The sequence below is a fragment of the Microtus ochrogaster genome, unplaced genomic scaffold (genome assembly GCF_000317375.1).
Source record: "Microtus ochrogaster isolate Prairie Vole_2 unplaced genomic scaffold, MicOch1.0 UNK158, whole genome shotgun sequence".
NCBI lineage: Eukaryota > Metazoa > Chordata > Mammalia > Rodentia > Cricetidae > Microtus > Microtus ochrogaster.
Window position 1 is genome coordinate 141,309 of NW_004949256.1, and position 11,617 is coordinate 152,925.

The following is an 11,617-nucleotide window of genomic DNA, read 5'->3' on the forward strand; positions in this document are numbered from 1 at the left end:
TTGATGTCATAGATCTCTTGGAATCTTTATTCTATCATTAATTGTTCTGTAGTCTGGGAAAATTAACTTATCTCAGTTTTCATCTTATAAAGTATGTAAAGCAGTTTTAACTTCATCTACAAAGGTCAGATGAAATGAGCACAGAGAACTACAGCATCTAGTTGCAATAAAAAAAAACACAAAACACTGATAGACACAGGTGTGATGGCAGTTCTTAACAGCTGTAATTTAAAAGGGGACAGAAATACCACATTTTTATTATTAAGTAAATGTCACACTTAACAGACATGTAGCATTCAGAATGTTCTGAAAACATGCGGGTTTCAGTGAGTATGCTAAGAGCATTTTAAGATCCAATAAAAAGAAACTGAAATTATGTCTGTAGCATCTTTGTTTAAAAACACACTATCTTTTACGGATACTACTAAAACAGTGTTAGAGTTTACTTATCAGTAACATGTAGTTTAATGTTCATGGAATTAATTTCAATTTTTAAATTTAGACATAATATTAACAAATTAAGTGATTTTTTGTGTTATTAAATTTATACAAGTCAGCTTTGAAATCCTATAGACTCAATAGTTACTCGAGCATATAACCACATCTGCTGAATTTGATTTAAAACAATAGCTATAGATTCTTTAGCCAATGCAATAATAATAATAATAATAAATGATTCAACGAAATTTAATTGCTAATACTTTTAAAGCATGTATTACTTGAGAAAAACAATGAAAAAGTCAAACTTCTGATAATGTTGAGAAAAATATTGTTTTAAAAAGGTTATCTTAGAAATAAGAGACTGTGAAGGTCTATATTTAAAAAACTAAAATCATAAGGATTCAATATGTGTGTGTGTACTAAAACTATTCTGTTATTCTCCTAATAATATCTCACTGTGTTTGACATTATTTGTTCCCATCTGCTGCAAGAAAATTTTCTTTGATGATGTCTAAGCAAGGCACTGGCCTATGAGTATAGTGGAATGTTGTTAGGAATCATTTTATTGTGAACATTCTTTGAGTGGAACAATAGTACTGGACTTTACCAATGGTCCCTGGGCTATCTTTGAGTGGAACAATAGTACTGGACTTTACCAATGGTCCCTGGGCTACCTAGTCTCAGGTTCTTGTTCAAACAGTGGTGTTGCATAAGGGTTCTATCTTTCAAAGTCAACTTTAAGTCAAATCAGATACTGGTTGGTTACACCCACCAGTTTGTGCCACCATTGCACCAGCACAGCTTACAGCCAGGACACCATTGTAAATAAAGGACTGTGGCTGAGTTGTTGTTCATGTTTTTCCTTTAGTGGCATGCAAAGTTCCTTCCTTTACCATAGCATAGCACACATGGGTGAAGGCTTATGTAGGCTCCAGCTCAACTTCCCCACATTCAATGAGTTGTGTAGGTGTTGTCTTCACCAGTGGGCTGTTGCCATCAGTTTTTGGAGAATAATCTGTAGTTTGGCAACAGCCTGGGTTGTTAAGGGGTTCCCATGGGCCAACATCTCAATTAGATGTATACAGTCCTGGTTCTTGAAGCTTCCTTTGGTAACAAGAAATGGCCAACTGGGGCTCTGTCTCCCTCATTATTTGGTGATATCATTTACTTTGCCTTCATATATGTATATATCTTAGGAAACTTCTACTGTATTAAGTTTTCATACTACCCTCAAATGACCCTTAATTTTAGCTGCATTTCATTTTATTCCCTTCCTCTTCTCCTTCTTTCCAACCCCTCTCCACTTGTCCATTCTGTTTAACCCTTCCCAATCCATTCACAACAACCTATTTTATTTCCCTTTTCTAGTAAGAGCTATCTGTGTACCTTCTCATCCCTTACTCTATAAGTAACTTCTGTGGTTCTAAAGATTGTAGTCTAGTTTTCATTGACTTAAGAGCTAATATCCACACATAAGCAAATACATACCATATTTGTCTCTCTGGGTTACCTGACTCAGGATAATTTTTTTATTTCTATCCATTTACCTGTAAATTTAATTTAAGAGCTGGGTGTTATTCCACTGTGTAAATATACCACATTTCTTTATGAACTGTCATTTATTTCATTGGTCTTGAGTATTCTGAAGGATATAAGATGTTTTGTTTTGCATTTTCCTGATGGCTAAGGATGTTGAACATTTCTTCTAGTGTTTCTCAGGAATTTGAACCCCTTTTCAGAATTCTCTTGTTATATCTGTACCCCATTTTAAAAGTTGTGTTGTTTTCAAGACGTATTTTCAGAGTTCTTAATGTATTTGGATATATCCTTCTATCAGATGTATAGTTTGTAAAAATCTTTTTTCATTCTGCAGGTTGGCCTACAAATAACATTGTCCTTACATATACTGAAGCTTTTCAGTTACATGAGATTCCATATATCAGTTGTTGAGTTTAGTGCCTGTTCTAGCAGTGTTCTGTTTAGAGAGTCTTTTCCTGCGCCAGTGAGTTCAAGGTTATCTGATTTAATTTTGAGGTCTTTGATCCATTTGGAGCTGAGCTTTGTGAAGGATGCTAAACATAAAATTATTTACATCTTCTACATGAAGAAATTCAGTTTGTCCAGCACCATTTGTTGAAGGTGCTGTAAATTTCCCAGTATGTATTTCTGGCTTCTTTATTAAATGAAAAAAAATCAACAGCTGTCTATAGGTATGTTTATTTTTGTCTGTATCTTAAAGTTGATTTCATTGATATTTGTTTCTGTTTTGTGCCAATACCAGCCTGATTTTATTACTGTAGCTCTGTAGTACAACTTGAAATCAAGAATGGTGAGACCTCTAGCAGTTCTTTATTCAGGAATGCTTTAACTATCTGTTTTTGTATTGTGTTTCGATGACATATGTATATTTATTAAAACTTAAGTTGTCAGTTTGAATTAAAAATTACTGGGTCCAGTGTGATGGTTTGAGGAAGAGTATAAAATGCTGGTGCCACAATCTGCTGACCCCGAGCTGAGCCAAGGAAGCAGAGGTAGATGTAAAAACTGAATCTCCAAAGTCTTTCTCTGACCGTACACATATGGGTCATGGTGTTTGTGCTCCCTCCCTTGCACTCCATGTCAGACACATACCTTCTCTACTATAAGTAGTAATAGTAAATTTTTTTGAAGGAGTAAACGACAAAATTAGGAATAAAGTAAACACAGTGAAAAGAGTTGTTTAAAATGTACTTTCTAACTTCAATAAATTGGACTCAAAGACTCATTAATCATAATATAAAGAGCTCTTTAAGAATACATAATTTTGACAGTCACTTTCTGAGATTCTTGGAGGCAGGATTGCCATTTCAGACTGAGGTCGAGCCCCTACGCAGTCCCTTTTTAAATTACACAAGAATTGAGGAACTGGAGAGATGGGATCGTTTCCTCTGGTACCATAGGCAACTCAGCTGCCTGATGCGGGTAATCACAACCCAACCCAGGTCTTCCGGGGCAGTAACCGCCCAGCGAGTGAGCCAGAGACTGCTACTGGTCCGGACGTGAATCTGGGATCTTCAAGGGAGTAGACTTAAGCCAGGACCCCTGAGGGTCTGGGCATGAGTCTACGACCCCAGAGGAACTAGACCTGAGCCAAGCAAGACCTCTACCAGTCTGGGCATGAATCTTGGACCTCCAAGGGAGTAGGAAGGAACCAGAGATCTATGCTGGTCCAGGCGTGAGTCTGGGACCTCAGAGGGAGTAGGCGTGAGCCAGGACATCTGTGGGTCCAGGAATTGTTCTGGAACATCAAAAGAATTAGGCAAGAACCTGAAACCTCTGCAGATCTGAGTGTGAGTCTGTGACCTCCGAGGGAGTAAGCCTGAGCCAGGTCCTCTGCAGTTTTGGGTGTACCCAAGTCTGGGAACTCTAAGGCAGTAGACTGTACAAGAGACCTTTACAGGACCGACTCCAAGTCAGGGAATTCTGCAGGAGGGGATCCAGACCAGGATTTACAGAAACAGGTCAAAGTCGGTAACCTTGGCCAAAATAGGCCTGAGACAGCAAACTCCAAGGGAGCACAGCAAAACACAGGAGTGCTGAGCTATCTCCAGGAACATGGCATAACCAGCAGGGTAACTAGAACTGTGGCACTGACTATACCATGAGGAACAGCCATCTGAGCTTTGGATTCACTGGCACCTCAAAGTTTATTCAACAGAATCTCAGACAGACCCAACCACATCTATTAGAGGAAAAGATTAGGAGAAGAGGTAAGATCACATGCTACACCACAAAGAGCAACACAACACCAGTAAAACCTAAAGACCCTACAAAACAAGACCTGAACAACTAAATATAGACGAAGCAGAAGAAATTGAACTAAAAAATAACTTTAGGAGAATGTTTGAAACTCTGAAAGAAGAAATGAGAACTTCTCTCAAAGAAATGGTGGAAAAGACAAACAAAAACTGGAAGACATTAACAAATCCCTTAAAGAAAACCAAGAAAAAGCAATCAAACATATGAAAGAAACCATTCAGGACTTGAAAACTGAAATAGAGACAATAAAGAAAACACAAGATGAGGGAATTATAGAAATAGAAATCATGAGAAAATGATCAGGAGCCACAAACACAAGCATAAACAGCAGAATACAAGAGATGGAAGAAAGAATCTCAAGTGCTGAAGATACAATAAGGAAATAGACTCATCAGTTAAAGAAAATATTAAATCTAAGAAAAGCTTAACGCAAAATATCCAGAAATATGGGACACCATAAGAAGCCCAAATCTAAGAATAATAGGGATAGAAGAAGGAGAAGATCAACTCAAAAACACAGAAAGTTTATTTAACAAAATCATAGAAGAAAACTTTCCCAACCTAAAGAAAGATATGCCTATGAAGATACAAGTTACAGAACACCAAATAGACTGGATCCAGAAAACAAGACCCCTCACCATATAATAATCAAAACACTAAACATATGGTGTGGGACAATTGTCTATATTATCTCAATTATGTTTTAAATAAATGCCAATTGGTCAGTAATCAGGCAGGAAGTATGGGCAGGACAACCAGACAAGAAGTAGAACTGGGTCAATGAGAACAGAAGTATTCTGGGAAGAAGGAATCTCTTTTCTGTAGTTTTTTGAGCCCACCACAGAAGAAGCAAGATGTGACAATCCTGCTGAAAAAGGTACTGAGCCATGTGGCTAACATACATTAGAATAATGGGCTAATATAAGTTATAAGAGTTAATAAGAAGCCTGAGATACTGGGCCAATCAGTTTATACTAATGTAGACCTCTGTGTGATTTCTGTGAGACTTAACAACTGCCGGAACCCAGTAGGACAGAAACCCCAACAACAAACACACAAAGTAAAGAAAGAATATTAAGAACTGCAAAGAAAAAAGGCCAAGCAACATTTAAAGGTAAACCTATCACAATAACACCTGATTCTCATTAGAAACAATAAAAGCCAGAAGGTCGTGTTCAAGCATTATGCAAACATTAAGAGACCATGGATGCCAGCCCAGACAACTATACCCAGCAAAACTTTCAATCACCACAGAAAAACAAACCATGACAAAACTAGATTTAACCAATATGTAGCCACAAACCCAGCCGTACACAAAATACTAGAAGGAAAACTCCAACACAAGGAAGTTAGCTACACCAACATAAACAGAGACAATTGATGGTCTCATATCAGCAAATCCCATAGGAAAAAAAATGCACAAATTAAGATCACCAACAATGACAATTAAATTAACAGGAGATCGCAATCACTGGTCATTAACATCCCTTAATATAAATGGGCTCAACTCACCTATAAAAAAGCACAGGCTAACCGATTGGATAATAAAACAGAATCCATCCTTCTGCTGCATACAAGAAAAACACCTTAACCTCAAAGACAGATGTTGCCTCAGAGTAAAAGGTTGGGAAAAAATATTCCAATCAAATGGACCTAAGAAACAAGTGGGTATAGCTATCCTAATATCTAACAAAACAGATTACATGCTAAAATCAGTCAAAAGGGACAATGAAGGACATTATATATTAGTCACAGGAAAAATCCATCAAGAGGAAAACTCAATACTGAACATCTATGCCCCAAATACAAGGTCACCCTCATATGTAAAAGAACCACTTCCAAAGTTTAAGTCATACATTAAACCACACACACTAATAGTGGGGAATACTCTCCTCCCACCAAAGTCAGTAAGAGAAAAGTCAGTAAGACAAAAAATTAACAGGGAAATAAGGGAAGTAACAGAAGTTATTCCTCAAATGGACTTAACACACATCTATAGAATATTCCATACAAACAGAAAGGAATATACCTTATTCTCAGCACCTCATGAAACCTTCTCAAAATTGACCACATACTCGGTAACAAAGCAAACCTCAACAAATACAAAAAAAAATTGGAATAACCATTTGTACCTTATTCGATCACCCTGGTTTAAAACTAGAAATCAACATCCATAATAATTCCAGAAAACTCAAAAACTCATGGAAATTAAACAATACTCACTTGAATCATCAATGGGTCAAGGAAGAAATAAAGGGAGAAATTAAAGACTTGCTAAAATTCAATGAAAATGACCACTCAAAATACCCAAATTTATGGGACATAATGAAAGCAGAATTAAGAGGAAAGTTCATAGCACTAAATGCCTACATAAAGAAACTGGAAAAATTCTACACATGTGAATTAACAGAACATTTGAAAACTTTAGAACAAAAAGAAGCAAACTCACCTAAGAGAACTAGATAGCAGAAAATAATCAAATTGAGAGCTGAAATCAACAAAATAGAAAAAAAGAAGTCAATACAAGAATCAATGAGACAGAGAGTTGGTTAATAGAAAAAATCAACAAAAAGGACAAACCTTTATCCAAACTAACCAAAAGATAGAGAGAGAATATCCAAATTAATAAAATCAGAAATGAAAAGGGGAACATAACAACATATATGGAGGAAATACAGAAAATCATCAGGTCATATTTTGAAAACCTGTACTTCACAAAATTGGAAAGCATAAAGGAAATGGACAACTTTCTGGGATTAAAAATGTGCATCACCACTGCCCGACTTACATAACTCTCACACCAAGGCTCAGGGAAATTCCCAGAATAGGGTCAAATAAATTACAAGAGTGAGAAACCAGGAAGCCTGCTTGTGACTTATAGAAATTACAGGGAACATACATCCAAAATAGAGTTTTAAAGAATGATTTTGTTCATTATCTTATTCCTTGACTTGATATTTTTATCTTTGCAAATATTCTTTCTCTGTAAAATGCATTTGGCTTTTCTGTAATCAAATGTGGGCATCCAGTTATTTTCAAATCTAAAAGCAGGTATTTGTTTTTCAACAACTGAATTTGGCAGTGAGAAATTATCAGTAAGTTACTCTTGCTCAAAATACATTGATCACAACCAACATTTCCAAAGGACTTTTCCCTCCTATTTTAGCAATGTAATTAAAACATGTCAGGAGGACATGAACACCTTAATCAAGAAGAAGTAGAAAAAATAAAAAAATTAAAAAAAATAAAACATGTATATTTGATATTCTTTGAAAAAATAACTTCTAACCTTTCATGTTTAAATGACTTCTAACACTGTCAAGATTTTCTCTAATTAACCAACAGGAGCACCACAATTTTCTCTGCAGTTCTCTAGTGCTGTGCCTGGGTTAAAATCAAAACTAGAAATTCAGATACAAGTCCACAAAACAGACTTAAAACATGAGCTGTAACATAGGTGAGAAATTATTAGTATTTTATGAAATGAAAAAGATAAAAAGTTTATGACTGGATCACTTCTATTTTGTGTAAGTTTCATTTTGTATATAATTACTCTTTAAAATTTTAAACAGTATGTTTTATTCTTTGGATATTTCATGCATTTACAATGTGTATTGAACATATTTGTTCATCACTGCCCCTGTCTCCTTTCAGTATCACATTCTCCCTCCAAGTTTCATGTTGTCTTTTTATTTCTTTGTTACAAGTAAAATATTCTTAGATGTAGTAAAGGAAACTAAGTTTACTATTTCACTTACCATTAAAGAACTTGTTAGCATCCATCATCTTTTCTTGAGGATATGAAAAACCAACCACACTTATGGGCAAATATACTCAGTAAAAATTATATTTAATTTTGTGAACAGGAAAATTAACACAAAGGAATCTTTTGGGTTAATTAAAAGCAGCCTATTAAGATGTGAATTTTTCAATCAGTGTGATATTTATTTGCAGTTACATCTCTGAGCTTCTCAGCTCATGCCTTAGATAACAAGAAATTTTATAACAATTTTTAAAATACCAGAGTAATCCTGTGATTATGCATATATGTCCACCTAATCCAATCTCACGCAACTTCATAAAAATTGTTATTGCTGAAATTATCTGTTGGAAGCTAGCTAATGCCAATCTCCAATTATTTAAACAGTACCAAGGGCTCTCTCAAGGAAATCTAAAGGGACGTCGTCCCCAAGGAAAAGAAAGAATCATTTAAAAACATGGAAAGCAACTTAAAAACACCAGTAAGCTTTTCATATTTATCATTGAATTAAAACAAGTTTAGATGGAGGTTGTGACTTAAATGAGAGATGAGTTGGGAAGAGGACAAGGTCAATTCAGATTATTTACATCGTGAGACCTTATCTCAAAAGTAAAAGCTCTACTTAAGATGTTGAGGCAGGAGGGTTGCCAAAACTATGAGGTGGATCTAGGTGATTTAGTGATTACTAGACCATCAAGGACTATCATAGCACGATTTCCCTCCAAAAATTTCATTTTTACAAATATAATGATGTAAAGTACCACAATGTTCATTACATTAAAAATAATCACTTTGGGGATGGAGGTTGGCACATTGGGTAAAGTGCTTGCTGTTTAAGCCTCAGAACATGAGTTTGGAGTCCCCAAACCCATGTAAAATCTGAATACAGTGTGTCTGCACTCTAGGGATGCTATTTCTGTGATCTAACTCGCTGGTCAGATGGACAAGCAAAAACAGATTCAATAAGACATTATATCTCAAAATTTAGGTCAAGTCATCAAGGACAGACATCATGATCTTAGACACTGGTCTCTATACATCTGACTGAGTGGAAACCTCCTCAATAAATAAATAAATAAAATATGCAATAATGTCACAGAACTTTGAAATATAATAGAATTATTATTTGACTTATTAAAATGTTAAAGGTATTAAAGTATTTGCAAATAAATGTCCATATACAAGCATATACATCGATACAAAATATAAAATGAAACAGTTTTTAAAAAGACTTCAGATTCCTTATTTCCTTGAATTGATATACACTTCCTAATGAACCCTGAGCGTGGGCTAATGTTAACAGGAGATAAGGTTAAAGTGATTGTTTTGCAGGCAATAGATGTCTCGGTGAATTCAGGTACTTGCTACCAAGCCTGACAAACAGAGTTTGACCCTTAAGAATCTTATAGTAGAAGGAGAAAAACAATTGCCATAAGTCATACTCTGGTCTTCATTGTTGGACACTGTTGAACACACACACACACACACACACACACACACACACATGCCAGAAATAAATAGAATATAAAATTTAAGATATTGTAGAGTTATTATCTTATATAGCAAAAATATTGAAGCTAGATTTCCATTGAGATGTTTACAGATAAAATTTTATACCAAGAAAAATCTTATCTTACCTTTTAATTCTAAAAGAAATGAATATTTTTATTTACAGATAGGATCTTCCTATAGAGCCCAGGTTCACCTCAGCCTTGTGAGCCTGCAAGTGCAGGGATTGCAGTCAAGTGTCAGCATTCTAACAAAGTGATATATCTCTAGCAAAATCATCACTATTATGACATTGTATTTATATAACAGAGCATAACTCCTTCAAACCTAGATACCTTAGTTCTGGAAGATCAATATGATGAGTGAACAAAACAGATGTGTTTTACATAATTAGAATGGGAATTATCTACTAGAATTCATTTTTGCAAAAAAAAACACATTCAAAATTATTAATTTTGTGAGATAACCTGTAAATTCAGAATGGCTATTCTGGGATAGTGGCATGGTGGTGAAATGTAAAGGTTTGAGGGTAAAGTAATATAGAAGGTTTGGAAAGACAACACTCCTAAGAAAAGTAGTATTTGAACTGTGTGTCTAGGGGCATAGTAAAGGCTTAGCTGTCAAAACCTATTTCAGTTGAATAACTCTGTAATAGCTAACAAAGCTGTTTAGCAGGAAGAATGTATGTTAACTAAATGGATCATCGCTAATACATGACAATGAAACATTCTCTTGAGAGATTTGGTGTTATTTTTAAGATGTTGGTGCTTTGATTGCTACAAATATATATATGTGTGTGTGTGTGTGTGTGTGTGTGTGTGTGTGTGTGTAAAAATATATAAATATTTCACGTTTTCTCAAGTTGAAAATGTTTTACTGCATAAAAGAGTCACAGATTTAAAAAGAACATATAGAAAAATGTCCAGAAGCCAAATATATTTCTAAAAGAGTTAATAAAATGAAATAGCTTTGAAAATATTGCTTATTATTCTTAACTTTAAAACATTCTGATTAGGATACAGAATTGAATTTCAAGTCTTCAAAAGCATTTTATCTAAAACTTAAATTCTTGGTTAAAAAGGAGAATTAATTCTTAAAATGCCTTGGTTTCCCTGGAGGAGTGTTTATCAACATCCATGGATGTGTGTATGTGCCATTCTGTGAACGTACCACACACATAGGATGATATGCACAATAGATAAGTAATTTCAGAGGGTTGTCATTACATCCTTGTTCACATATCATATATCTATTTATGTAACAGTAATAATAAAATAAAAAGAGACTATGAACTTGAGAGTGGGAAGAGAGGTGGGAGGGTTTGGAGGGAAGAAAAGGAAAGGCATTCTATTTTAATTATAATGTATAGGACTAATAATTGCGTTGACTTAACATTTGTATAGAGCAGGTGACAATTAGTGTTCAGCAGATAGAGCCATCAGATACATAATTCCCAGGTGGGGAGCCCCATCTAGCATAGCCGTGGGGCCACTGACTGTGGACCCTAGTTGCTCCTGTCTGTAATTTCTCTCATGAGTCCCTTCATTTCTCCCCTAAGAACTTCATTTCTTCCCTACTAACAGCTTCGCTTATATCCCCACTGCTTGTGTGTTATCGCATGTATATACTCTATCTATTGGGCACACATATAGCTGTGGATGATCTAGAGGATGATTCTGCTTAAGTTATGAAATATTGATTAACAGAAATACTAGGATATTCTTCATAATTCAGATTGACATAGGAGATTTCCCAGCTACTAAAACAGGCTTTTAGCCAAGACCTCAGCAGATTCAAAGCAGGCTGGTTGGACCTAGAAATAATATATAAGGTCATTCTCCAGATGTAGTTTTGTTGATTCAATGCCAAAACTTGAACCAACTTTAGTCTGCGTTTAGTCCCAGTCTCAGATTCAAGGTCCAGCTAACTAATTTTTATGATTTAATGATTTCCAATGTCATTGTCTATCTGAGTACCCTCACCAACTTAGAGCCTCCTGCATGGATCATTGTGACATTCCTAGCCCGAGAGAAACTATGTGGCTTAACTTATGTTTAGAGTTTGGCTAGTGCCCTGAAAAGCAACCTATAATTGTCCAGAGTTTGGCTG